At 40.3% G+C, this 26,855-nt stretch overlaps 1 protein-coding gene across 1 annotated transcript in view; it reads right to left on the bottom strand.

The window, feature by feature from the left end:
* Window positions 1-26,855, bottom strand: part of chchd3a (coiled-coil-helix-coiled-coil-helix domain containing 3a) — a 331,631-nt gene that overhangs the window by 262,847 nt on the left and 41,929 nt on the right. The gene's annotated exons all lie outside the window — the stretch shown is intronic.

A 26,855-nucleotide genomic window follows, 5' to 3' on the forward strand; every position in this document is an offset into this window, starting at 1 on the left:
TTCAGAAATTCTCACTCCTATTCCAAATAGAACAATTTTAAAATAAGTTTTGATTCCACACCCTTAAAAGTCTCAATATATGCAGTAATGTTAGTTGGAACCTAAAATAATTTAACTTAGGATAGGACATTCTGTACATTCCCTATCATCTTCAGGCTTTACATTTTATATATGCAGTTTTCACATTTCTATGGGAATCTATTCAAAATAATTATGCTATTTGTTTCTAAAATGTCAAGAAGGCTTCTGTTTTTGCCCAAAGTCCCTCAAAAGAATGCTGGCTGCGATTTCCTTTCATTTCAATGACTGAACATTTCAGGCTGGAATGAATTTGAGGTGAATCCTTACCAATGCCATAGTCCTCATTTGTCAGTTCACGTAGGTTAGCCAACTATCACTGATAAATAATGCACAACCTTTCCCTGTTGAAAGCCCGTATCGTGGTCTTACTCAACGGATGCAAGTAAAAATGCAGAAAACACTTGCCATCATCTATTATCTGAGACTTAACCATCATGGACTTCTGGAGAGACTCCTAAATAGTGTTGTAACCAATGCAGCTGGTAAAGCTGAGTTCTTTAAAAATCCCAGAGGGAAACTTTAAACAACTGTCATAACCTATAATTTTAAGTGGTATGTTTGAGATGCAACTCTAAATTCAGGAATCAGACTATAAGTTCTCGAGGTTTTCCATTAAGCCAAATGAAACATTGTATTAATTTACATGGGTTTATATATATACCTATATATACAGACACACATACATACATGGCTACAAATAACTACTTTCACTTTTAACAAATTCTCAAACTAATCTCTATTAAGGAAACAGCAACCCATAGACTTAACCAGACACCAAGCAAAGCATTTTCACCTTACAGATTCAAAATGAGGTTCTTTTCACTTTGGTTACTGTGGAGACAGTTGGAAGCTTTCAGCTGCTTTTGATCTCACATTGCCTCTGCTTTGCACACCTGAAAACTGAAGTTATACCTAGCACCGCCCATTGAATGTAAATTCTCATTGTATTACCAACCTCTGAACGAAACCTCTCTAACAATAAAACCCCTTTCATATTGCCAATTTTATTAGTAATATAAACATATTGCTTGGTATCTGCTAGATAGGTGTCAGTTTTCACCCCACTTCTTGAATGGTCGATTCAAAAAATGCAAATGCATGCTATCTCTCTCGTATATCAAAACTAGTACCCGTCAAAGCACCCAGACTAGCTGGCTTTAATCCAATTAAGACACACCTACAGACTAAACCTCTATTTTAAAAGAAAAATATTTTCCAAAATATTGTATACATTAATAGCTTCATGACAATATTCTTCAATTTAAATGCATTCAATGAGATCTTTGCAGCGTCAGAGAGACAGTTCATTGTTTTTTTTCCCCATTTCAGGCAGTGAAATAAAGTTCACAATGAGTTGACTTCAGGAAGAAGTACTCATTGCTTCATTGGGATGAAGCAATTTGCAACCAATTTCTCTATATGTCTATTGGGACAATTAAACATCTTCGAATAGTACTATAAACTTAAGCATTTTTTCTGGATAACGCATTTATTTATATCTCCAAAGTCCACACAAGTGCCAAGACTGTGGTGTGTGAAGTACGGTCAGTAGTTTACAGAACTATTGTTAATCCTTCATCACCACCAAAAGAATTAAACAGATAATCTTGTCAGTCAGTGATGTTTTTGCTATCTATTCTGCTAAGAAAAAGCTTCAGAACAGTATCTCCAACTTGTTAACTTCTCAGTGGTTACTTGTTCCTTGACTTTTTAAATGTTACTTACCTGCAACATCAATGTTCTATTGTAAAACAAGACTAGAATATTGCTGTGTTCAAAATTACTATGGTTTGATCAAGATTTTTTGATGAAGTAACAAAGGGTTGATGAGCATGATGCAGTTGATACATATATGGATTTTCAATAGCCATTTGAGGAAACAACACAAAAAGGCTTGCTAGCAAAATTAAAGCCTGTAGGATTAAAGAGGCAGTGCCAGTGTAGGAATGAAATTGGCTTGGGGCCAGAAAGTGGTGATCAATGGTGAACAATTTTATCTCAGACTGGAGTATATACTGTGGTGTTCCTCCAGAGGTTAGTGTCAGGGCTACTGTGTTTTTTATATACATTAATGACTTGGATATGGGTATACAAAGCAAAATTTCAAAGTTTTCAGATGATATGAAATTGGAGATACATTGAACAGTGAGTAACAGACTCCAGGGGGACAGGCAGTCTGGTGAGATAGGTAGAAACTATGGCATTTGAAGTTTAAAGCAGAAAAGCATCAACTGATTAATTCTGTTAAGAAGAATGAGAAGTAATATGAAATAAATGGTGCAATTTTATAAGGGGCGTAGACCTGGACATGTTTGTGCACAAAATTTTGAAGGCGGCAGAAGGTGAGAAGGCAAATGGAAAAAATGCATTTGGGATCCTTGAATCTCTAAACAGAGCCAGAGAGTACAACCGCAAGGAGGTTGTGCTAAACCTATCCAAAACACTGGTGAGGCCCCAGGTGGAGTAGAGGTGAATTCTGGGCACCACATTTCAGAAAGGGCGTTAAGGCCTTAGGGAAGGTACAGAGAATTTTTACTAGAACAATACCAGTATAAAACATTCAGTTACATATAAAGAAATTCAGGTCGTCTTCCAGACAGCAAGTTTCCTCCCCGACCACAGTATCAAAATGGTTCTTAACAAAGTCACAAAATGACATCTTATGTAACCTAAGCGAACTATCCTTCTTCATCCTACTCGACCTGTGTGCACTGAGGTAGGGGCAGAGTTTCTGGCCACATATAAATGCCATGACTAAGACTCTCCATTTCTACCTCCTTAACATTACCCATCTCCACCCCAGCCTCAGCTCTTCTGCTGCTGAAACGTTCATCTATTCCCTTTGTTACCACTGCACTTGAATATTCCAATGTACTCCTGGCCAGTCTCATAAGTTCTATTGTTCATAATCTTGAAGTCATCCAAAATTCTGCTCTCCATGTCCTAACACATCAAATCCCAATAACCCAACACCTCTGTGCTTGCTGACTTACACTGGCTGTAAGTTAAGCAACACCTTGATTTTAAAATTCTCATTCTTGTTTTAAAATCCCTCAATAGTCTCAGCCCTCCTCACCTCCGTAACCTTGTCCAGCCTCACAGCCCTCTGAGATTTCGGTGTTCCTGCGATTCTAGACTCTAGTGCATCTCGAATTTTGATCGCTCCACCACTGGCAGCAGTGCTTTCAGCTGTTAAGGCCCCAAGCTCTGAAATTCCCTCCCTATACTTGTCTGCCTTTCTACCTATCTTTTCTCCTTTAAGATGCTCCTTAAAACCTACCTCTGTGGCTAAGGTTTTGATAACCTTCACTTTCCTTATTACAACAGAGACTACTCATCAAAAGTACTTCATTGGCTGTAAAGATCTCCAGTGGTTGTGAAAGATATAAATGCAAGACTTTTCTTTTTTTTAATTATGTGACTCGGTATGAAATCTTGTTTGATAATGCAGCCCTTTGCTACATAGAAGGCATTATACAAGTGCAAGTTGTTGTTATTCGGGCAGATAGTGTTAAAGACAGATTTGCTTGGAGTATTCAAAATCATGAAGGGTTTTGTAAGAGTAAACAGGGAGGAATTGTTTCCAGTGGCAGGAGATTTAAGGTAATGACTCAGATTTAAGGTAATTGAAAACAGAACCAGGGCGCCACGAGAAAAAAAAACTGTCTTGCAATCTGGAATGCACTGCTTGGCAGGGTGTTACAGGCAGATTCAATAGTAACTTTTAAAGGGGAATTGGATAAACACTAAGTTGAGAAATTTACAGGCCTTTGGGGAAAACGCAGATGAATGGGACTAATTGGATAGCTCTTTGATGGGGCCGGCCAACCTATGTTAAACAGAAAAATTGGCAGCAGGACCGTTTGGCTGGATGCTCCACGATTCTCATCTTTCCTATGACTTTCCTACGGCTTAAACAGTTCAAAGCCAATAACAACATATTTAAAACAAAAACAAAAATACCTGGAAAAACTCAGCAGGTCTGGCAGCATCTGCGGAGAGGAACACAGTTAACGTTTTGAGTCCGAATGACCCTTCAACAGAACTAAGTAAAAATAGAAGAGAGGTGAAATATAAGCTGGTTTAAGGGGGGGGTGGGACAAGTAGAGCTGGATAGAGGGCCAGTGATAGGTGGAGATAACCAAAAGATGTTACAGGCAAAAGGACAAAGAGGTGTTGAAGGTGGTGAAGTCCTTTTGTTATACCTGAGTTTTTCCAGGTATTTTTGTTTTTGTTTTGGATTTCCAGCATCCACAGTTTTTTGCTTTTATTTAACAACATATTTACGTTTATTTGTTTTAACTCAGCTGGTCACTTGATCAAATACCTGGTACATGGTCCTCAAAGCCATTTCAGGTTTTAAGTCAACACAACTTCTCTTGGCTTCCCTTTCAAGTGACCGAATTCAGCCCAGGCTAAAGCAACCTTCAATGTCCTTCCTTAAATTCAGCGTGCAGTAATTGACATTTTTTATCAACCATCTGCCAAGACCAACGTGAGCCATTTTGGCTTGATACATCATCAGCATAACTTGATACATCAACACCATAAAGGAATGCAGTATTGTACACGGAATATGGATTTAAGTTTTTGAGCAAGAGATGCAGGAGAATGAGAGGAGAGACTTTTTATACACAGTGAGTGATATTGACCTGGAACTCTTAGTCTACCAGGGTGGTGGAAGCAGAGGCGATAAATGATTTCAAAAGGAAACTGGATGGGCACTTGAGGGAAATAAACTTGCGGTGTTACAGGGATAGAGCAGGGGAATGGGACTGACTGGATTGCTCTGCAGGGTTGGCATGAACTCAATGGGCAGAATGGTCTCCTTTTGTGCAGTAATGATTATAAGTGTATGTTTCCACTGTAAACCTTTTACACTGAAAATCTTTGCCTTCCCTCTTGCCTGAAGGTACTTTTTAAAAAAAATACAACAGGTTAACATGTAGATACAGCAAACAATCAGGAAGGCAAATGATATGCTGGCCTTAATTACAAGGGATCTGGAAGCTAAGGTATGGAGGTAGTTCTGTAATTGTGCTGGGCTTTGGTGAGACCACACCTGGAGTACTGGGCACAATTCTGATCACTGTACCAAAGGAAGGATATTCTTGTCTTAAAAAGGGAACAACAAAGGTCCAATAGATTAAATCTTGGAATGAACAATGATGACAAATTAAGGAGAACTCTTTGGAGCTTAGAAGAATGAGTGGTGATCTCATTGAAACATAAGGTTCTGAGAGACTGTTGCCTCTGGCTGGAGATTCCAGAACTGGGGGCAGTGTCCCAGGATAAAAGGATGACCATTTTGGATTGAGATTAAGAGAAATTTCTTCACTCAGAGGGTTGTAAATCTTGGGAATTCACTGCTGTAGAGGGTTGTGGATGCTCAGTCATTGAGTACATTCAAGGCTGAGATAGATTTTTGGACTCTCAGGAAATAAAGGGATATGGTGATTGGGTGGGAAAGTCGAGTGCAGCTTGTGGATTAGCCATAGCTTTATTTGATGGCAGTGGAGGCTTGGGGGGGGGTCATATGGCTTGCTCCTTGTCCTATTTCTTTTGTTCTTGCGGACATGCACCCCGCATTCACTTTGTCCAAGCAGGCGGAGGCAGCGAATAAAAGCAAAATACTGTGGATGCTGGAAATCTGAAACAAAAACAGAAAATGCTGGAAAAACTCAGCAGGTCTAACAGCATCTGCAGAGGCAAAGACAGAGTTAACGTTTCGAGTCCGTATGACTTGTCTTCAGGTGTAAACATGGAGGAATTCACATTAGATTCCAAGATTTTCGTTTATACATCAGCTTGCACGAGACTGGTTGGAAATCTTAAAGAGGGATCCTGGCAAACTTCTTCCCACTCCCTATTCCAAGGATGCCCCAATTTCTGCACCATCTGAAATTCATTGCCTCATCTTGAATCTTCTGATCCACTTATGCTCAGTACTGCTCCATGGTCAGCATTTACGACTTAGCCATCTGGGGAACCTTTCATTTAAAAATCCATCATGGCAAATTCTATTCCAAGTTCTCATCTTTCCATTTACACATGCACCAGATGGTGCGGTGCCACCTCCTGGTAGAAAATAAACAAGACGATGTAGCCATGTGAGTAGATCAAAAGGAAATACACTTGTATAATTTAACCGTTCTGTTCTCATCATTCAGCAGATCATCTAAACTAGTTGATTTTGTAACATCTATGGAGAGAGAAACAAGAGTAAAATTTTCAGGCTGGTGACCCTTTGTCAGAACTGCAGTCCATGTCATTTACAGTTCAACAGTATCACGTCAGATAGAGGAGTTGTTCTTTTCTATTCTATGCTATCAGGATGTTCTCAAAACTATTTATAATTTAATGTATTAGTTTGGGCCAAGGTTTTACATTAGAAAAACAAGTCCACCGTGGCTGGAACATCTAAATAACAGACCAGAGGAGAGATTACTCATTACCTCAAAAATACCATTACTCCAAGTGCTACCTCATAACAATCAAAATATACTGAAGATTTATTTTATTTTGATATGGGGGAGGGGGATGTGGCTGCAAAACCTTGGCAGTAAGGCTTGCCAAATGATAAAATAGAAATACAATTAAACTGTTATAGGTTTGTAACAAACACAAAATTGCCCACATCAGCAATTATTTTCGACTAAAATGTGGTACAATACCATCTGATACAGGTACAAATGTAAGGATTAGAGCTTTGAATAAAATTACTTTTTGTTTTACTTTTTTCCATATACCTTAATCGTGACATTAGGAATCAGCCTTCTGGCACTTGTCTACTGTTTCCACGACTTAGAAGTTTCCCTTCTGCAAAACGGCCTTAATTAAGTGCATTATGAGAAGCGTAACTTGACTAGGATGTCACACAGCTTGAGCATCATCCAAGAATTACATTAGATGGTATCTGACGTGCACACTTGATTCAGCAACACAGCTCAAAATTCTGCTAGCTTTCTTGATTATTTCTCTGCAACTACTTAACATGGTAAAGGCTGAGTCCATCATCACTCCCAAATTTCTTTCAGTCTCTTCCCAACTAGTTCAACAGCACTCATGAAGTAAGTACATTCGCTGTGTTTTCTTCCAATGTATAGTATCCTGCAATTCCTATACTGAAGTTCAGTAGTGAACTGGTTCAGATGAAGATAGATTAGCTTTGGAATAGGCATCATAAATCATCTCCCTAAATCCACAGCAAATTTGACAGCATTCTGTGTTCAGTTTGCTGTGCGCAATGTAGATGCACCTTTAAATCAAAGGCTGGTCAGCAACATGCTTTAAAAGACAGCATATGTCGGCTACATGGCAAAATTATCATCGCAGTTTTGTTTCTTTGCATTGCTTTAGAGAGTTCTCACCTACGGATGGGAAAAGGAGGATGCAAAAAAAAACCTGGGTGCTTTACTGCAAAGACCTGTAAATTGCTTTGAATTCAATGCAATGTAAATATAGAGCTTGACCATAAATAACACTTCTATAAACAAATTGCAGTGAAAACTTGGAATTCCTTACTTCTTTCTCACTGTTTGAATATCTCAGTTTGAACGCTGAAGATTGATATCATCAAGGAACCTGAACAAGTTATTCTCCCTGATAGGGTGGGGAAACTGAAAAATCGCATTGTAAATGGCAATGACAACATCACTGAAACACCCTAGTTAAAAAAAAGCTCCACTGACATTAGTCAAGTTCCCTCATGCTGTCAGGCTCAACGAGCTCTTTCCAGTTAGCTCCCTGGTGACAGCACTCAGGGGCTCAATAAAAGAAATTAACAGAAAGAGGAATATGAACAGGTGGCCAGAGTAAGTAGTCGACTGAAAAGACTCATTTATAACTTAGGAGCAAATGGCAGGAGTCTGTTTGAGAACGTGATTAAACTGAACTGTTCGAACTGATGTAGAGACCTGCAGCATTTAGAATGCCGAAGCCCAAATTGTTCTCCACAATCTCTGTTACTGATATGAACAAGGGAAAGAATTTTAAAATCTGGAGGAAAAAAAACTCAACAATTTCAAACTAATTTTATTGCCCACGTATATTCTGTTAATTGTACAAAGTAGTCATGTTTATTTTAGACATATGTCCTTGAACTTCTCCAAGGAAAGTTGAATGCAATCATCAGCTTGGTACATTTGGAAACTTATTTGGCAACCACACCAACACATGATGTTTTTCCATGTCTGATGGCTTATCCACTTTACAAAAAGGTCAACATGTTTTTCAGTTTTATGACATTTCTGATGGCCATCTGAGATAATCTATTGAGACTATAGATTGGTAGAAATGTATTTCCTTAGACCATAGATAAGTGGAATTAAGTTTCAGCAAAAAAGTATTGATACCATGCCAAACAATTGCTTTAAAAGAGTTGCATGAAAATGTGATCAGAAAAATGATTGAAGGTTAAAGCTGCAGCCAGTGATGGTTGAACATTGTGAGTTTAGCCTTAACAAAAACAAAAATACATGGAAAAACTCAGCAGGTCTGGCAGCATCTGCGGAGAGGAGCACAGTTAACGTTTCGAGTCCGAATGACTCTTCAACAGAACTAAGTAAAAATAGAAGAGAGGTGAAATATAAGCTGGTTTAAGGTGGGGGGGTGGGACAAGTAGAGCTGGATAAAGGGCCAGTGATAGGTGGAGATAACCAAAAGATGTCACAGACGAAAGGACAAAGAGGTGTTGAAGGTGGTGATATTATCTTAGCCTTGTTGCGATTCTAAGGGCAACAACTTGCATTTATACACTGCCTTGAACATTGCAAAGCATCCTGAGTTTTACTAGCAAGTTCACCTGTAGAATGTAAATACAATGAATTAATACATCTCAATTGTGTTTTTTTCTAATAGGGAAGTTAAATAAGCTGGTTACTGGGTGAAGGAGTTCTTTATTACACAGCCCTTTCACTTCTGGAACCAACTCAAATCACAATCTTCCCTTAGATAACCTACTGGCTGTAAGGGTTTTAACAATGGTGATTTCTAGTATTTTCAATTTAAACTTGCCCGTATTTCAGCACAAATTGCCTAACTTGTAAAGATGATTGCTATATGAAACATCAAGGTCATACCCATGTGCAAGGTTGGCCTCAATTAAGATTGGGGCAAGGCACATAATTGGTGCACAGTGGATAGAGATTCATTTTGCATTTGATAAGTGTTAGCATCACAAATTGGGTGCTAACTCTGGGTGCAAAAGTCCCAATCATCAACAAACACTTCTGCATAGTGATGGACACTTAAAAAATCATTTTAAGAAGCCAAATGAAATCAAGATGTGGCCATGGAAATACAAATTGTACATGGTCCAGAGGAATGAATAGTTAGTCATATTTAAAATGGTCACAAGATCATGCTTTTAAAATGTAGAGGAAGGTGCTGAGTGGAGGAACATCATGATAAACCTTCGCTCCGAGGTCTGCGTATGTATGACCACCCAGCATTCTGGAACATACCGCATGTTGAGACTAACAGGCCACTCACAACAGCAAGCTGAAACAGGAGGTGGGGCTGAACATCAAACGCAAACGATAAAAGTGTGAATGGCTTGGAGAGATCAGGAAAAAGTCTAGCTTTGATTGGAGGAGTTTCAAGCATGGGAGACAGGGAATCTGTGATTTGAAGAGCAGCGAGGTCAAGTGGGAGAGACGTGTCCGGAAGTGACTAACAGCACAGAGAGATGGGTAGGAGGCAAAGAATCCGACATGGTCCCAGAGACTGAGCTTCAGAAAGTGGGAGTGCTTTGGATTCATCGTTCAAAGGTTGTGGGAGGGGGAAGAGGCTCGGGAAAATTCCTGCTTGCTGTTCAGCCCAGTTTTGTATTTGAGCAAGACCCAAGGATGCAGTCCATTCAGCAGCTCTCAATGGCCCAAGGCTCAACCTGGAGCTGAATCACCCAAAAAGGTCAACAGCAACTGATGGTTACAAATCCAATGGTAACAGCCCATTTTGACCAAATAAACATACAGTCTAGGATGAAGCTAACCAATAGATTCAGTCTCAATGATCACTTAATGCTTTCATATGGGCACGTTTATGGTCCAGGTTGGGTTGTTTATGATATAGGGAGTATGGCCAATCAACACCTATCTTTAGCATTGACTGAGCTACATACACCAGTCTGGAAATGACAAATTAATTGAAGCTGTTTAGGTTAAGAGATAATGGATGGGAAACCTTACCATAAGTTCCATTTAATTGTTTGGCAAGATGAATGGATCTTTAAGGTTATGATCTAATCCAAGACTTTGAAGTTGTCTGCATCTTCTTTGCTCTTTTTGCAATTCATCTACTCTCCTTAAAGTGCGAGCTTTTGTTTCAAAAAAGGGGAGCTAAAAGTCCAACTGGGGAACGTGTGAGAAGGGGCAGAATGGAACCATTGAGACAAGAGGTAGATTGGAACATGTCAGAGTAGAAGCATGAAGTGACCTGTTAGAGGAAGTGCCAGTGAGAGGTGGGAGGTGGAACGTAGCCTTGGAGACAAGAAGAATGGGACCATTTGGAAGAGAGTAATGGTTTCTGTAAGGTGCGGGTATGTGTGGCCACACAGCAATCTACGGTGTAGTGGACAATGAAATAAACAGCATGTTCACAACTTCGTGACAGTTCAGTGGCTTTTAAAACATGAGGTGCCGAGAATCCTGCACAGGCAGAGGCCATTCAGTCTGTCTGGTCTGTTTTGGCCCTCTGAAGGTGCAGTTCACCTACTGCCACTCCCCTGACTTCTGCCTATAGCCCTGCAAATTTTTCCTTTTCAGATAATGATCCAATTTCCTTTTCAAAACCTCAATTGACCCTGCTTCCACTACTCTCTCAAGCAGGACATTCCAGATACTAATCACTTGCTGCGCCCTGTCATCATTCGTTCTTCTGCCAATTAACTTAAATCTGTGCCCTTTGATTCTCAATCCTTGCACCAGGAAACAATTCCTCCCTACCTACACTGTTCAGACCCCTCACGATTTTGAATACCTCTATTAAATCCACACTCAACTTTCTCTTCTCCAAAGAGAACAACCTCAACTTCCATAAGCTTTCCATGTAACTTAAGTTCATCATCCTCATTGTTGTGAATCTTTTCTGCACCCTTTATATCCTTCCCAAAATGTGGTGTCCAGAACTGGGTGCAATATTCCTGTCGAGGCCAAGCCATTGTTTTATACAGGTTTATCATAACTTCCTTAGTTTTGTCCTCTCGGCCCCGATTGATAAAGCCCAGGATGCCGCATACTTTATTCATCTTTCTCTCAACCTATCCTGCCACCTTCAATTATTTCTGCATGTATACCCGCAGATCCCTCTGCTCCTGCACCCTCTTTAGAATTGTACCCTTTATTTTGTGTTGTGTCTCTGCATTCTTCCTTCCAAGATTAATCGCTTCACACTTCTCTGCATTAGATTACATCTGCCACTTGTCCCCACCTTTTACAAACCTGTTTCTGTCCTTTTGAAGTTCTATACTACCCTCCACACAGTTCACAATATTTTCAAGTTTCACATGTCTGCAAATTTTGAAATTATGCCTTGTACGCCAATATCATTAACATACATCAGGAAGAGCCGAGGTCCTAGCACTGATCGCCAGGAACTCCACTACAAACCTTATTCTAGTCCGAAAAGCATCCATTCACCAATACTCTTAGTTTCCTGTCACTCAACCAATTTCATATCCATGTTGCTACTGTCCTTTTTATTCCATGCGCTCTAACTTTGCTCACAAGTCTGTGGGGCACTTTGTCAAATGCCTTTTGGAAGTCTGTGTACACCACATCAACATTAACCTCACCAACCTTCTGTTACCTCTTCAAAAAACTCAAGCAAGTTAGTCAAACATGATTTGCCCGTCTTAAATCGATGCTAGCTTTCCTTAATTAACTGACATTTGCTCAAAGGGCCATTAATTTTGTGCCAAATTATTGTTCTAGAAGCTTCCCCACCACAGAGGTTAAACTGACTGGCGTAGTTTCAGGGCTTATCCTCACACCCTTTCTTAAGCAAGGGTGTAACATCTGCAATTCTCTGGTCCTCTGGCAACACCCCAGAGTGTAATGGAAAACAGAAAATTATGGCTAGTGCCTTTGCAATTTCCACTCTCACTTCCCTTAGATGCATTTCATTTGGTTTTTGTGCCTTATCAACTTTCAGCCTGTCCAACAACTCATCAATTTTAAATCCTTCACATGTCTGAACTACCTCCAATTGCACAATGGCCTGGGCACCATCTTCTTCTTTGATAAAGGCAGAAGCCTATGGATAAAAAGATAATGCACAGGAGTTTGTAGTCTACCCAGTACCATGAAAATTTAGAGGAATCATTGATTGCTATATGTTGACTGCTCATACAAAGAAAGGTTTATAAAGAAAAATACTGCAGATGAGCTACTTCCTGATAGTAGGTTGCAAACAGCAGAAAACATGTTCCCTGCCTGATGTCACAGTCAAGAAACAAAAAAAAGGACAAAGAAGTTTTTTTGCAGGTTTTATTTTTACTGTCTTGTATTTCTCTTTCTTTGCTTTCACGTAGCAGCCTGAAATCATTTTGCCATTCACATTTCCTTTAGGCACCTTTTGTTTCTTTACATGCCCAATTATCGTGCCCTTTGGCCTTGCACCACCAACCCTCATCATTTAACCTCTCCTGTATCCTATCACAGCCCTTATCTTTTGATCTTTTTCTAACACTCTCCCCTTTCAGTTGTTTAAAATCTAGTACTAAATCTCTAACTTGACAAGGTTCTGTTAAAAATAAATCAATTTGAAATGATAACTCTGGCCTGAATTTTTCACGCCAACAGAGGGGCTATTTGTCTGCATGAAAATGCCAGCAAATGCCCAAATTCAGAAGTCCTGCCCCAAAACCTGGCCTGAACCATTTTTGCAAAGGGTGGGGAAGTGGGGGAAATGGGAACGGGTTCTAAATTGCACATTCGTAGTTCAAGAAGGCAGCTGCCCATATAAATCAGCAGCTACCTCCAGTCATGTGCAACTTTGGTGAGATAGGTGCCTGAAACTCAAAGTGCCCAGATTAGAGCTGGTAGAAGCAGATCTGAACCTTGTGGATTCATTTGGTTAGCCAGGGTACCCTTTTGGAGAGGTCAGGTGCCCCTTCGGGATTGTTAAAAGTACACATGAATGTGCTCAAAAAGTGCAAAAACTCACTGGAACTGTCAAAGCTCACCAGATCTGTCAAAATATGTCAACAGATTTAACTCTGCCAGGACTTAAATTTTTAAAAATAGAGTTCAAAAAATGTAGTGCTTGCTATTTCACTCTGTCTGTTGACATAAGCCTGAGGGGGCTTTCATTACAGGACTTGTGTTAAAATGGCTGATTTTACAACCTAGCATTATCACAGTGTTAAGTGTGCAAACTGATTGACAGTTCCATGTGGTTATAGAATAGAGATGTTTGTTTTCATAAGAGATTAGCTGAAAGATTTATAATGCGTTGAATGTTTTTTTTAAATCAGTGAATGTGTCATCAATTGGCATTATTTTGCAACAGCATGGCTCCGCAGGTTTGTCCAAAGATATTATATGAAATGAGTTGGCATGGAGGGGTGAAGTACAAGGGTGGTGGGTGGGTGGCTTGGATTGGCATGAGATGGCACTAAATTGGTACAGAAGCTATGAAGTGTCATGGGGATGAGTGCAGGGTGATGTCTGGTATGGGGGTATGATTAGAGGGGCTAACGGTGCCATAGGGGCTGAGGGACCATAGGGGTTGGTAAAGGGGAATAGATTGGCATGGAGGGTATGGGGGTTATGGAGGGGTGGGTACAGGGCATGAGGTGGCATGGATGGGACATGGGAGTGTGTGTGTGGGGAGTGGGTGAGGGATGAAGGCAGTTCTACGTTTTATTGTTGTTTTCCCCCAATCGTTCACACAGTGCCAGTGCACTGAGGCAGCAGGCCTAGCTTCTATTATTTAGCATGTTCCACCAGAATGAAAACACCAACTTCCGGGCCGGGTTCACAGAGCCACGAAAAGTCCCAACTCTTACACTCCTGACCTGGCTGCGAAAACCTGGGCCTCTGTTTCTCTTTCTCTATGTATGCTGCCTGGCCTGCTGAGTATTTCCAGCATTTCCTGTTGTTATTTCAAACTTCAGCTGTAATGACAGACGAGTGATGAAGGTCAAACTGATTACAGCCTCTTCATCGTCACTGAAGATATTCAAAACACCAAATTAAAAGTTAAAAATTAAAATTTTGCAGCCACAAATGTATTTTCTATTAAAATAGCTATCAGGTTACATTCAGGAAACTGAAAATTGTGGCTGACCAGGTAATTGCAAACCATAAGTTGAATGTTCTCGTAATTGCAAATAGAATGCAAATACATATGGTAGCTAGACATACTTCTCCTCAGCAAATGACAAACAATAATATGGCTTTTTTCAATAATGAGCCACTGCTCAAATAGGCAAATTAAGGCGAATCAGGAAGTACTGATTTGGTGATGGCTAGGGGGGGCTGCATTTTTGGGAACAGGCTTTCAACCAATGTCCACTAGCACTCATAGCTATCTTCATTGTGCTTCTTCCCATCCCACTTCCTATTGGGACTCTATTCTATTCTCCGAGTTTATTAATATTCCATTCTCCGAGTTTATCAATTTCTGTTGTAACTATACTGACAATGCCACCTTCCATATGTCCTGTATGCTTCTGACATGTCTTGAACATTTTCTGAACCAACGATTCGCATCCACGGTGGTGGGCAGGGTCCCATGTCTGTTCCATTTCCTGTATTTCCTCGCTCACTCCTCTTCTCCCCTCTCAGAATCAAAAGGGTCCTCTTGTCCTTGTCCTCACCTCCCAATCTACAAGTTCCACATTTAATGGATCATCCACTACCTCCAGTGTGATGCCACCAGCAAACACATCCTCCTCTCTTTACAGCATTCAAGGGAAATTTTCCTCTGTCACATCCTGGTCCATTCCTCAATCACTACCTCTCCTTCCCATAACACCTTCCCACGCAAGTGCAGGAGACGTTAACACATATCCTTTTACTTCCTTTACATTGTCCAGGGCCCCAAATATTCCTTCCAGGTGACCTGGTAAACTTCTACTTGTTTTAATCTATTCTACTCACTGCTCAAGAAGCAGTCCCCTCTACATGGTTACCAAATGTCGGCTGGGTAACTGCTTTGCAGAACGCCTCTGGTCAGTTTGCAAGCATGAACCCCGAGCTTCCAGTTGCCAGACATTTCAATTCATCACCCCATTCCCACTCTGGCCCCTCAGCCCTCAACCTCCTATTTTGTTCTCATGCAGCTCAGTTGATGTTCAAGGAACAGCAATTCACCCTTTGATTAGGCACTCTACAGTCTTCTGGACTCATTGAGTTCAGGATTTCAGATCATGACCTCTGTCCCCACTTTTTCCACACAGTATTTGTTGCTCCCTCCACCACCGATGCATGGTGGCAGCAGTATGTACCATCTACAAGATGCACTGTGGGAACTCACCATGGCTCCTCAGACAGCACTTTCCAAACCCACAACCGCTACCACCTAGAAGGACAAGGGCAGCAGACTCACGGGAACACTGCGAACTGGAATTTTCCCTCCAAGCCACTCACCATCCTGACTTGGAAATAAATCGCTGTTCCTTCACTGGTACTGGGTCAAAATCCTGGAATTCCCTCCCCAACAGCAGTGAGTGTACCTACGCCACATGGACTGCAGCAGTTCACCACCATCTTCTCAAGGGCAATTAGGGATGGGCAATAAATGCTGGCCTAGCCAGCAATGCCCACATCCCAGGAATGAATGTAAAAAAAAAGGACTGTGAAAAGGAAATGGAGTCAGAAGGGACTTTTTTTTTGAAATGTGGGTATCACCCTTGAACTGAGTGGCTTGCACGGCCATTTCAGAGGGCAGCTCAGGGTCAACCACATTATTGTGGGTCTGTAGGCCGAACCAGGTAAGGACAGATTTCCTTCCCTTAAGGACATTAGTGAGTCAGATGAGTTTTTACGTCAATCGATTCATGTCACTCTGAGACTAGCTTTCAATTCCAGATTTCTTTCATCAAATTTAAATTCCACCAGCTGGCCTGGCGGGATATGAACCTATGTCCCGAAGACATTAGCTTGGGTCTCTGGATTACTAGTCTGGTGACATTACCACGATGCCACCATCTCCCCACTGCTTACATCAGATAGAATGTTTTCACCAAAGTAAACAATAATTATGAACTAAGTTAAGCCATTGGAAGTTGACAGTATAAATGGTTTCAAAACAATTCAGTGTGTTTTCTCGAGAGCAAAATGACTAAAGGTCATGATGAGAAGGTGGCGAGCTGGGGTGGCAATGAAAAAGAGACACTGTTCTTTTAGACTCTTGGTCTTTTCCTATTTCTTAAAATTCTTATATTCTAATGCAGTGGTGACAATACACATCCGCCATTCATTTCAGCATCACCGAGTGGAAAACAGATCAAAAGACAGAATAGCCCTGAGCATTCAATGGGTATGCAGCTTGCAAAGCAACAAACTGTTTTGACACTCTGCAGAAAAATTTCTACATTTCTAATGGACCTATTGCTGACTGAAAAGGCAAACAAAAAGATAAAACATTTAATGCTATTAGGGTGACCAGGACTTATTGAGAGATAGCTCACAATTAGACATTTTAACTGTTTCCATTAATGAGAATTTCTAAACAGAATTTAAATGCAAGACACAGAAATCTATAAAAAGGCAATAGAATGAAGCTGTCCAAATATATATCATATGTTCCCTTAAACAGCACCAACAATCAGGTACAATTTTTCCTGCCGGAAAATGAGTTAGCAACATCATACTGTAAATATGTAATTACTCACTGATCAGTGCAATGCAAAGTCACTAATGGTATTGAGAGAGAACGGAAACAAAATCGACTAACGACTGTTGGCTTTGTATTTAAGCATAGTCTATCTCAGTTAATCAAATCAGTGTTCATTTAAGAAGGATTCCGTAAGATATTGAAGCACCATCACAGCCACACCATAATTTACTTTTATTCGATTCAGTTACCCTCATTAAAAGACATGGTTGCTGAGAAAAACTGCAATGTAAATTAGTTTTTATATGAGATATTGAAATGGGAAGAGAAAAAGCAAAGGAGCATTTCCCTCCCCTCCTCGCTGAACTCCCTCAGCTCACCAAACTCTCTCACTCCATTGAGGTCTCACTCCAGTGCTGATCGCACTGAGAATGCCTAGAACATATAAATTCAGAAAAAAGGACGAGCTGAGCTCAGGTACAGCAAGACCGGTTCAAGCTAGTTTCCTGAATTAACTATTTCAACTGCTTCCAGTGGATAGCTTCTACCTCCCTGCTTAGGCCTCTGGATAAGGCTTGGAATTTAAACCGTACCTGCAGTTCAATGTTAACTACAAACTATCCGATTTGTAGAAAGATATTTAAGTTTCCCTCAGCTCACCAAACTCACTCACTCCATTGAGGTCACACACTCTGTCAATGTAGTGAATAATTCAACAACACTCTAGCCCAAAATGATTGACTGGATTAGATTCAACTCTTTATGTTTTGTGTCTACAACTTTTATAACTCAACATTTTTTGAACCTTGTTATTTATTGGGTCACTTGAAAACTGCCTTCAATAAGAAGGCACCTGGAGAGGAGGCCTTTTGTCTGCCACCTCTGAACAGGTCTCTTAATTACAGCAGCTCTGACTTTTACTTTGTAAACCTGGTGCCCAGCTCGAGTTATAAATTCACAAGTACAGATGAAATATATACAGTCTTACAACTTGAAAGCAGACACGTTTTGTTTGGTCATGGGTTCCATTTATACAACATATTTGATTCATATTTTTTCTTTTTTTTTTGAGTTGCACAATTTCACATGGACTTTCCAACAGAGGTTTAATGAAAAGCTGCAGGGAGAGAAAGAGATGCTTGATGACTTAACGTGCAGCAGACAAAAATTGGTGCAATAAGTGAGAAAGAATGTTCAAACAGATTTGGATCAGAAACATTAAAATGACACATGACGGAGGTGCATAACAATTCCTTGTGAAAAATTGCCTCGTGGGGATTGGATGCCACTACTATAAACTAAATACCTGCCAGGCTAAATGTTATTAATTGCAATTAGATAAATAACATAGAACTATGGAACAATTCAGTAAACAGGTCTTATAAAAATGCAAGCCATTGTACCAGTGATATATTTTTCAGTTTTTTATATCATTCCAACTGCAGATTTCAAAATAATTAATAAATAATGCATTTGAGACCAACATTTAAAGCAAATGTAATCAATCAAAATACAAGTCCAAGGTTGGCAAGATTGCAATCATTTTATGGTGAAGTTAACATTTTCTGCATATTCTATCACTGACCCAGTCTTCCAGTCAATCGGATTCCTTGCTCAACCCAATACCTCTACACTCAATGTTTCACCCCCTTGTGGTGGATGGGTCCACAGTGGGGTTGGAGGGCAAAAAGAGAGCAAAATCCTCCGAGACACAGGCTATAAAAAGTGAGCTATATGTTCCCTTGTTAACTTTTTAAACAGGAAATTGTCATAAAAGGCTGGAACTTGTTTTAATAAGTTGCACACTAGCAAAACAAATCAGATAATACAAGTAGGTAAAGAATAAAGTCAGATCGAGAATGATGAGGCGTATTGATCTGTCATTTTCCTACAGTTGTCACCTAGTTGGAATTCATAAGTGGAGACACCAGGTTGTCCTATCTAAAGATATTTGTTCTGTATTTGGTGCCTAACAGACAGTACCTGGTCAGCAACAGACACAAATTCCTGGCTTAGATCAAATAAAACTTCCAAAATCAATAGCTTGCTTAAGTTACAGACAGGTGCAAATAAGGTTAAAACTGATTTTAAATGAAGTCTAATTTCAGGCAGGGAGACAAAGCAGGAGAACACTACATTAGATTGCAAAATTTCTTTCTCGTTACAGTCTAATTTTCTTCCACTTCTCTGCGAGCATTAAGCAAAATTGTTTCACTGAATTGTTCAAGCTATATTTCAGGAAAAATGTCTCAATTCAACTGCTCAATACGCCAGCATTTTGCACAAGTTAGCAAATTTACAATTATGGAGCAGTGTGCTTACACAGCAATATTTCTTCCTTTTATATCACATTGAGTTTCATCACTCGTTAAGATACTGTTACAGTGGAGTATTAGCATGTAGATAAAAATTAGTGTCCGATTATCAGAATGACCCTCTGCTGCTTTCTATTTTTGGTGTGTACGAAAAAATGTTGTTACCTCCAGTCATTTTATGTGCCCAATGAAAGGTTCGCAACATATAAACTCATACATTGGCTTTCAATATTGAGAACACCAATTAAAATGTTATATTAGCTACTTCAATTCCAGTGCACCTCACCCTTTGAATGCAGGGCATCCTTGACATGCATGTGGCCAATTTGGATCAGTTGACTCAAGAGGTTGCGAGTTCAAGCTCTTGCATATAGTTGAGCACATAATCTAAGCTGACATTTAAATGTTGCACCGATGGAATGCTGCTAACCTGATGTAGTCTTTTGGATGAGATGTTAAATCAAAACTCAATTTGACAGTGTTGGTGAATATATCAAAATGTCCATCAAGCTTGTACCTGATCTTAATCTCCTTGGGCATGAATAAAAAAAAACTTCGGTTTGCCTCAAGTTAAAACCCTTTATCCCCGATACCATCCTTGGTATTCCTTTCTCAACCTTCATGGTCTTGAAATTTCTCCTGAGGAACAGCACCGAAAACTAGACACAGTATTTTAACTGTGGTCCTTCCAATGATTTTTAATATTCCTCTTCACTGTTGCACTTTATACTCTTACTTTTACAATTTTGAGCCCCACATAACTAATTTTTAGCTGTTTTATGAACCTGTTGCTCTCCTTCCAAACATTTGAGTACTCAAACACACAGCCTCTCTGTTCCTCTATTCCAAAACATTTTATGTAACATCTTTCATATTCATTTTAGAATATGGGTGGCATTGGTAAGGTCAACATTCATTGCCCCATCCCTTGTTGCCTTCAAGGTGCTGTTGGTGTGCCTTCTTCTTTAACTGCTGCAGTCCATGAGGTGAAAGTAGTCCAACAATACAATTAGATACGAAGCTCCAGGAATTAGACTTAGTTAAGAAGTAAAAGGCATTTGGTAGACATCCAAGTACCCTATCCAGAATATACAATGTGCCCTTGTTACCTTCAGTCCTTCTTCCAAGTGATGTTCAAGATGGCATAGTACTCAACACCTGAACTCATTACAGCCTTGGTTCAAACATGGACAAAAGAGCAGAGCTCCAACGGTGAGGTGTGATTGATTGCCCTTAACATCAAGGCAGCATTTGGCTGAACGTGGCATCAAGGAGCCCTAGCAAAACAGGAGTCAAGAGGAACGCATGAAAACTCTCCACTGCTTGGAGTCACACCTAGCACAAAGGAAGATGGCTGCGGTTGTTGGAGGTCATTCATCTCAGTTCCAAGACATCCCTGCAGAGTTCTTCAGGGTCATGTTCTAGGCCATACCATCTTCAGCTGCTTCAATAACACACCCTCCATCATATGCTAAGAAGTGGGGATATTTGGTGTTAATTGCACAATGTTCAGCACCATTCGCAACTCCTTAGATGCGGAAGCAGTCCAAGTCCAAATGCAGCAGGACAATATCCAGGCTTGGGCTGACAAGTGGCAAGTAACATTTGTGCCCCACAAGTGCAAGGCAATGATTAGCTCCAACAAGCGAGAATCTAACATTCAATAGCATTACCATCACTGAATCCCTGACTATCATCCTGGGGATTACCATTGACCAGAAATTGAACTGGACCAGACATATAAATACTGTGGCTACAAGTGCAGGTCCGAGGCTAGGAATCCTGCGGCATGTAACTCACTTCCTGACTCCCCAAAGCCTGTCATGAGCTACAAGGCACAAGTCAGGAGTGCAATGGAATACTTCCCACTTTTGCCTGGATGAGTGCAGCTCCCACAACACTCAAGAAGCTTGACGCCGTCCAGGACGAAGCAGCCCGCTTGATCGGTATCCCATACTCAAACATTCACTCCCTCCACCACCGACGCACAGTGGCAGCAGTGTATACCATCTACAAGGTGCACTGCAGGAACTAACCAAGGCTCCTTAGACAGCACCAGCCAAACACATAACCTCTACCATCTAGAAGGACGAGGGCAGCAGGCACAATGAACGCCACCACCACTTGGAAATTCCCCTCCAAGTCACTCACCATCCTGACTTGGAAATATATCACTGTTCCTTCACTGTCACTGGGTTAAAACCCTGCAACTCCCTCCCTAACAGCACTGTGGATGTACCTACACCACATGGACTGCAGCGATTCAAGGCGGCAGATCATCACCACCTTCTCAAAGGCAATTAGGGATGGGCTATAAATGCTGGCCTAGCTAGCGATGCCCACATCCTATGGATAAATAAAGAAAAATCAACAGCTTTTGGCCACATAATAGTTTTTCATTCCACATTAAATAATTTTTTTTAACTGCCAAGCTGGAATTTGAACTCATGTTCTCTGGATCAGCTGTCTAGACTCGGGATGACTTGGGCAGTGACATAATCACTATGCAACAGTGTTGTTGTCTTCGCCTTCCTCCCAAATTCTGAATGTCACTTTGGCCTGTGGATGGGAGTAGAGCCCCCAAAAACTATTGGTTATGATTGGTGTCTTTTAGCCAGCTGTTTTGCTGGAGGACTATTTGTGCTGCATCTCCTGAATGGAATGCTTGGTATTCCAAAGTTCCGGCGAAGGCCAAAATCACCTCTGCTGATTGCCAAATGAGCCATGTCTTTCAGCATGGTAGTTTTGAGGAAGACTCCGTTTTGCCATGATGGGAGATGGGGTTTTCTTGGCTTATTTTCCTTTACTGAGTGGCAAAAACAGCAAAAGTTTCTTCATTGCAGAAGGCCTCCCACCACAGTGGGCATATCCAACAAATCTTGAGTCAAGTCTCCTAGGATTGTTAGATGAACCATGGCCATTTGTCTTCAAAGTTTTCTTTGGTGTATAATCTATTTTTGCCTTAATGCATTTTAGTGAAAGGTATTTGACTAGACATAATTAGTGTTTTGTACTGCATTGATTTTTTTGGAGGTGGATAGAGGACTAAAAATGTCAAAAACGAACCTTCTAAACTAAAATGATACAATAAACACATTCTGACACAAGATTTCTCAATCACAAGATGTCAAACAGATACATCAGGGATTTGTGAATATCTGAACACTTGAAAAAACACAATGAGGAGCTCTTAAGTGTGTTATGGCACAGCCGATGGTAAATGCTGTGCTGCTCAAATCCCAAAGGGAAACTTGAAACAATTGCTTTGCAATTTGCATATATTTCGAGATGCGTGCCTTGAATTCAGTAGTAATAAGACCACTGAGTCTTATAGGTTTCTTATAAAATTAAATTAAATCTGTATTAATAAAAAAAGATTTTAAGCACATACATAGGTTTACAAATTACTACTATGATAGTTCCTAGTTCCCCCAGTTAATCTAACTCCCAGTTACACCTCTGTTAAGGCAGTAGTAAGAAAGTAAGATTTTAAAAGACCCAGGCAAAGTCACATGATACCCTCAAAAGTCAAATTCAAAGTGAGTTTTTCTCAGCTTTGGTTCCTTGTAGACACCAATTTGGGCACAGTGGCTGGAGGCTTTTCACACCTATTAGATCTTAGAATGCCCTCTTTCTGACACACAACCTCATGCCCTTTATACAGATTTCCCCCTTTTCAACATAGAACCTATTGTCCCAATGTGTCTTTTCAATTCTACTTTTCTAATAATAAAAATCTTTCATAGTACCAATTTATCAGTAAGCTTTGGGAAAAATAAACAGTATTTGGCTTAGCCTCTGCTGGCTAGATGTAACACCTTATTACCTATGTGTAATTCACTACTCAGGGTCTATCTAAAAATGCAAATTTTCCTTTTACACCTCACATTCTACAACTTCAACCATGTTTACCTGTTGAGCATTTCAAACCTAGCTTGTCTTGATATATCAAAGTCTTCAGAACCAGCTGTCTCTAATTCAATTAAGTTACACACACACACACAATTCCAATAACATTATAAAAATCATTATATTTTCCTGACAAGTGAATCTGAAACATTTCTTCATAACAGGAAAGAAGCAAACAGAATTCTTAATCAAAGTACTTTACAGGTGTTTAAATCCATCTACAGCAGTCTTCAATGAAGGGCAGAGGGTTGTAATCAAAAGGAGTGCTGTGAAAAAAATGACAGCTACGGATCATCACAAATCTACTTCTGTGTAGACAATGAACCACTGATTTGGCACTGTCCACTCAACAATTCTATGTAAAATATTATAATTGTGGAGGCAACAACAGCAATCATTGGAATGTCAAACAGAAGCAACAATTTATTTATGTCTGTGTTGGCAAGCCGACCCCATTTGGAGGACAACAATCAGAACAAAATAAGGTGTAATGACTTTCAAGTTAAATTCACATTTCAGGGGGAAAATGAAAAGTACATGTGTCTCACAGATACAAGTGGTGTGTACTGATTTTAATCCTTTTGATTCCTTACTATGTTTAGGAAACCAGGTTCATTAATGGACTATAGACAAGCTGCCCCAATGAATATTTTATTTGGCAATAAGTTTAAATACGAGTTGAAGAGGGCAGAATGAATGGAATCCTGCAAACTCATGGCTACCTGGGACTGGCCACATAGACTGCAACAGCCTTTTTTGTCCGAGACACTCCTTTGTTCCCTCAAAACAACATTTTTCTTCTATGTTCGAAGTACACATACACACACAATTCTTGGTGTTGGAATTTTGTTGATGACATACTCCCAATATATACTTTGGTACCCAAACCAATTCATTAATTTGGTAATATACACAAAAATAATCTGCACCTGCCTCTTCACTTTGATACAGTCAGTACAAGCATGTATTTAGGAGTCAATTTTTTTTCTTTGACTTAATTAAGTGCAAGTCATCATAGTTTATAAAATATGGAACTGAAGATATAGTAAGGCGACTGATAGCCACGGATAAACTAGAGACGTACTTCATGGTTTATTTCTCCTCATGGAGCAACCTATTGCAATTATTCAAATCTGAGACCTAAAATATGCAAATAATATTTGCTGTGTTATTCCCTCTTTATAAATACTCCAATTTGTATGATGATATCCCATTACATACACAATGTTGTGCAGCATTAATAACTTAGAAAGACAGCATGTTCTATATCCCACTGGAAAAGCAGATTCCTATACATGGGGCATTTATACAAATTTCACAGTAAATGCTTCTTGTCAAACGTTGCCTGTCAGACTCAATATTTACCAGGCCCTGCTGAGGTATATTGTGTCAAGCTAGGATAGCAGGTCACATGGGGAAGAAGGGCAGAATAGGATTAGACTGTGGGTTTCGACCCCAGACCCAAGTCTAAAACCACTCAGAGTCACGGGGTGAAAGCCTGCTCTCTAGATGGATGCAAGAGTTTAAGGTGAAATGAACTTTAGGATTAATCCAAATGCCGGACACCAACATCATTAAGATTAAACTGCTGAAAAAGTTCCTTGATCATATATCAGAGGCACCATACAGCAAAGCGACAAGAATGGAATTACGGTTCGAATAAAAAGAAGTGCGCTGTTGAACTATCTTTTGGGGGTAGTTATGGAAGAGTCTTACACTGCACCTATCTTCTTTTCCCTGAGCTGGAAGTACCTGAATGAAAAACTCTTCCACTCTGCACTACTGACAGAAAAAAAGTTAGGAAGGTAGCCCATAATCAAAGAAAACTTGACTTCAGGGGCATCTCACAGTAAAGGAGGAGAGGCAGAGTGCAGAAAATAAGTATTTCCTCAGTGTGCGGGGACTAGGGCATCACCCTGTATATCTTCATAAAATAGATCTCGATACCCTCATGGCTATTAATGAAATGTATAAAATTGGAGAAAGACCTCAATGTCTGTCTGTGTCCCTGAACAAAAAGGAGCTATCTGGCAATTTTGAAGAAACTTGTACCTAGTTATCTCTGAAGAGACACTATGGACACATTATTGACACATTGAGGGAACAAATTCAAACAGAACCATCCAAAGCCCATCTGCATTTCCTAAGCCAGGCTGACCAACCAAAATCTATTCATCTGCTTGGGCAAAGGACCCTGCAACCTTCCTTTCAAGTCTTAAACAGTAGGAACATTTATCCATCTTGGAGACTCAGACAAGGGTTACATATCCCTGGTCAAAGACAAAGACATTGTGGAGAGGTGGGAGCCATATGACATGGACCTTGCTTGTGGAACCAGTAATATTGTCTTGTGGAGTTGCAAAGCTCAGTCTGCCATTTTACCATCTACAAGTAGCCTCACAGAAAAGGGGCTCAGCCCTGATTGAATATCTGGCCCCATTTACACTGTTTCTACTCGAACTTTTGTACCACCACCTACAAGACTAGTTCATCTCCATGTGCCTCTTTCATCATGGAAGTCAACTCAATTGAAAAAGTTAATTATACAGCATGGGTTTACAACCTGCCGACCCCCATGAAGGAATATCATGTTTGACTTTGATTCTGGACTCTGAGCCCGCATGAAACAATAATTATTTTCTCTGTGGTCTTGGCTCTGCAAAGCTTTTTTCCCTCAATCACTCTTTCGCTCTATGAGTGCACAGGGGGCTACGTTGCAACCTTCCTCCCACTTTTGAGTGTGTGCAAATAAACTAACCCTTTGAGTTCATCCTATCTGGAGTTTGCTGTGGGATTAGTAATAGAAATTGGATCATACCAAAACCGAGGGGTTGGGAAACATGCCGCCGCTTATAAAGGGAGAAGCAAACTAAAACACCTGTTTATGGATGGGTGGCCAGAGGAGAAATCACGGCTGTTTAAATGAACTCCCCCTCCTGTCCGTAATATCAGTCTACAAAACGATGGCACAAAAAATCTAAACTAATTTGCAAACATGCATGAGAATTCTCAGTTGGACTGATGGATATGACATTTTTCTGATGGATTTGGGCATCAAATATGAAGTCACAAAGCACTTTCATCCTCATGTTCAAATCATGGCATGGCATGGCCTCGCCCCTTCCTATCTCAAAACTTCCTCCAGCTGTACCATTCTATAGTAACTTAATGTTGCTGAAAAGAGACATGCTGTTAAAGCTTTTTGTCTTGCACTCATCAGGTCAGATGCAATAATGTCAAATTTCAAAGTGAGCAACAATTTATATTGCATGAAAAAAGGTGTTTATTGGTTTCCAAGTTGTCCAATTCTCCATGGCAACACCTCGACCAAGCCCAACTGATAATCTTAAAGTGGCTCCCAGTGTAATTCTTAGCACACTCAACAAGTGCTGTCCAATCATAGAGTCACAGCCTGTGCTTGCAAAATTCAGAACTTCATGGCCCAGATTTTCCGTTCTTTGGATCCGCATTAAATGCATGACCCAAGGTGTATGTTGGGACTCTGCCCCAATGCGCTGATCTCCATGGGAATTGCCCAGGAAGTTTGAACTTAGAATGGGCAATTCTCCTGCTCCCTGGGACTTTCCACAAAAGTCTGCAACTCTGAGTCGAAGACTTCAGACAATTCGGTGGGACTTAGCTGAATAGTTAACAAGGAACTGTTGCATAGAAAAAACTTGGTCTAACTCCTGACCAACTGCAGAACTGAACCCTGCTCCAATCACTTATACTGACCCCCCCAATCCCCACCCCAACGACCTAACA

Source organism: Cetorhinus maximus, chromosome 12, assembly GCF_964194155.1.
Source record: "Cetorhinus maximus chromosome 12, sCetMax3.hap1.1, whole genome shotgun sequence".
Classification (NCBI taxonomy): Eukaryota; Metazoa; Chordata; class Chondrichthyes; order Lamniformes; family Cetorhinidae; genus Cetorhinus; species Cetorhinus maximus.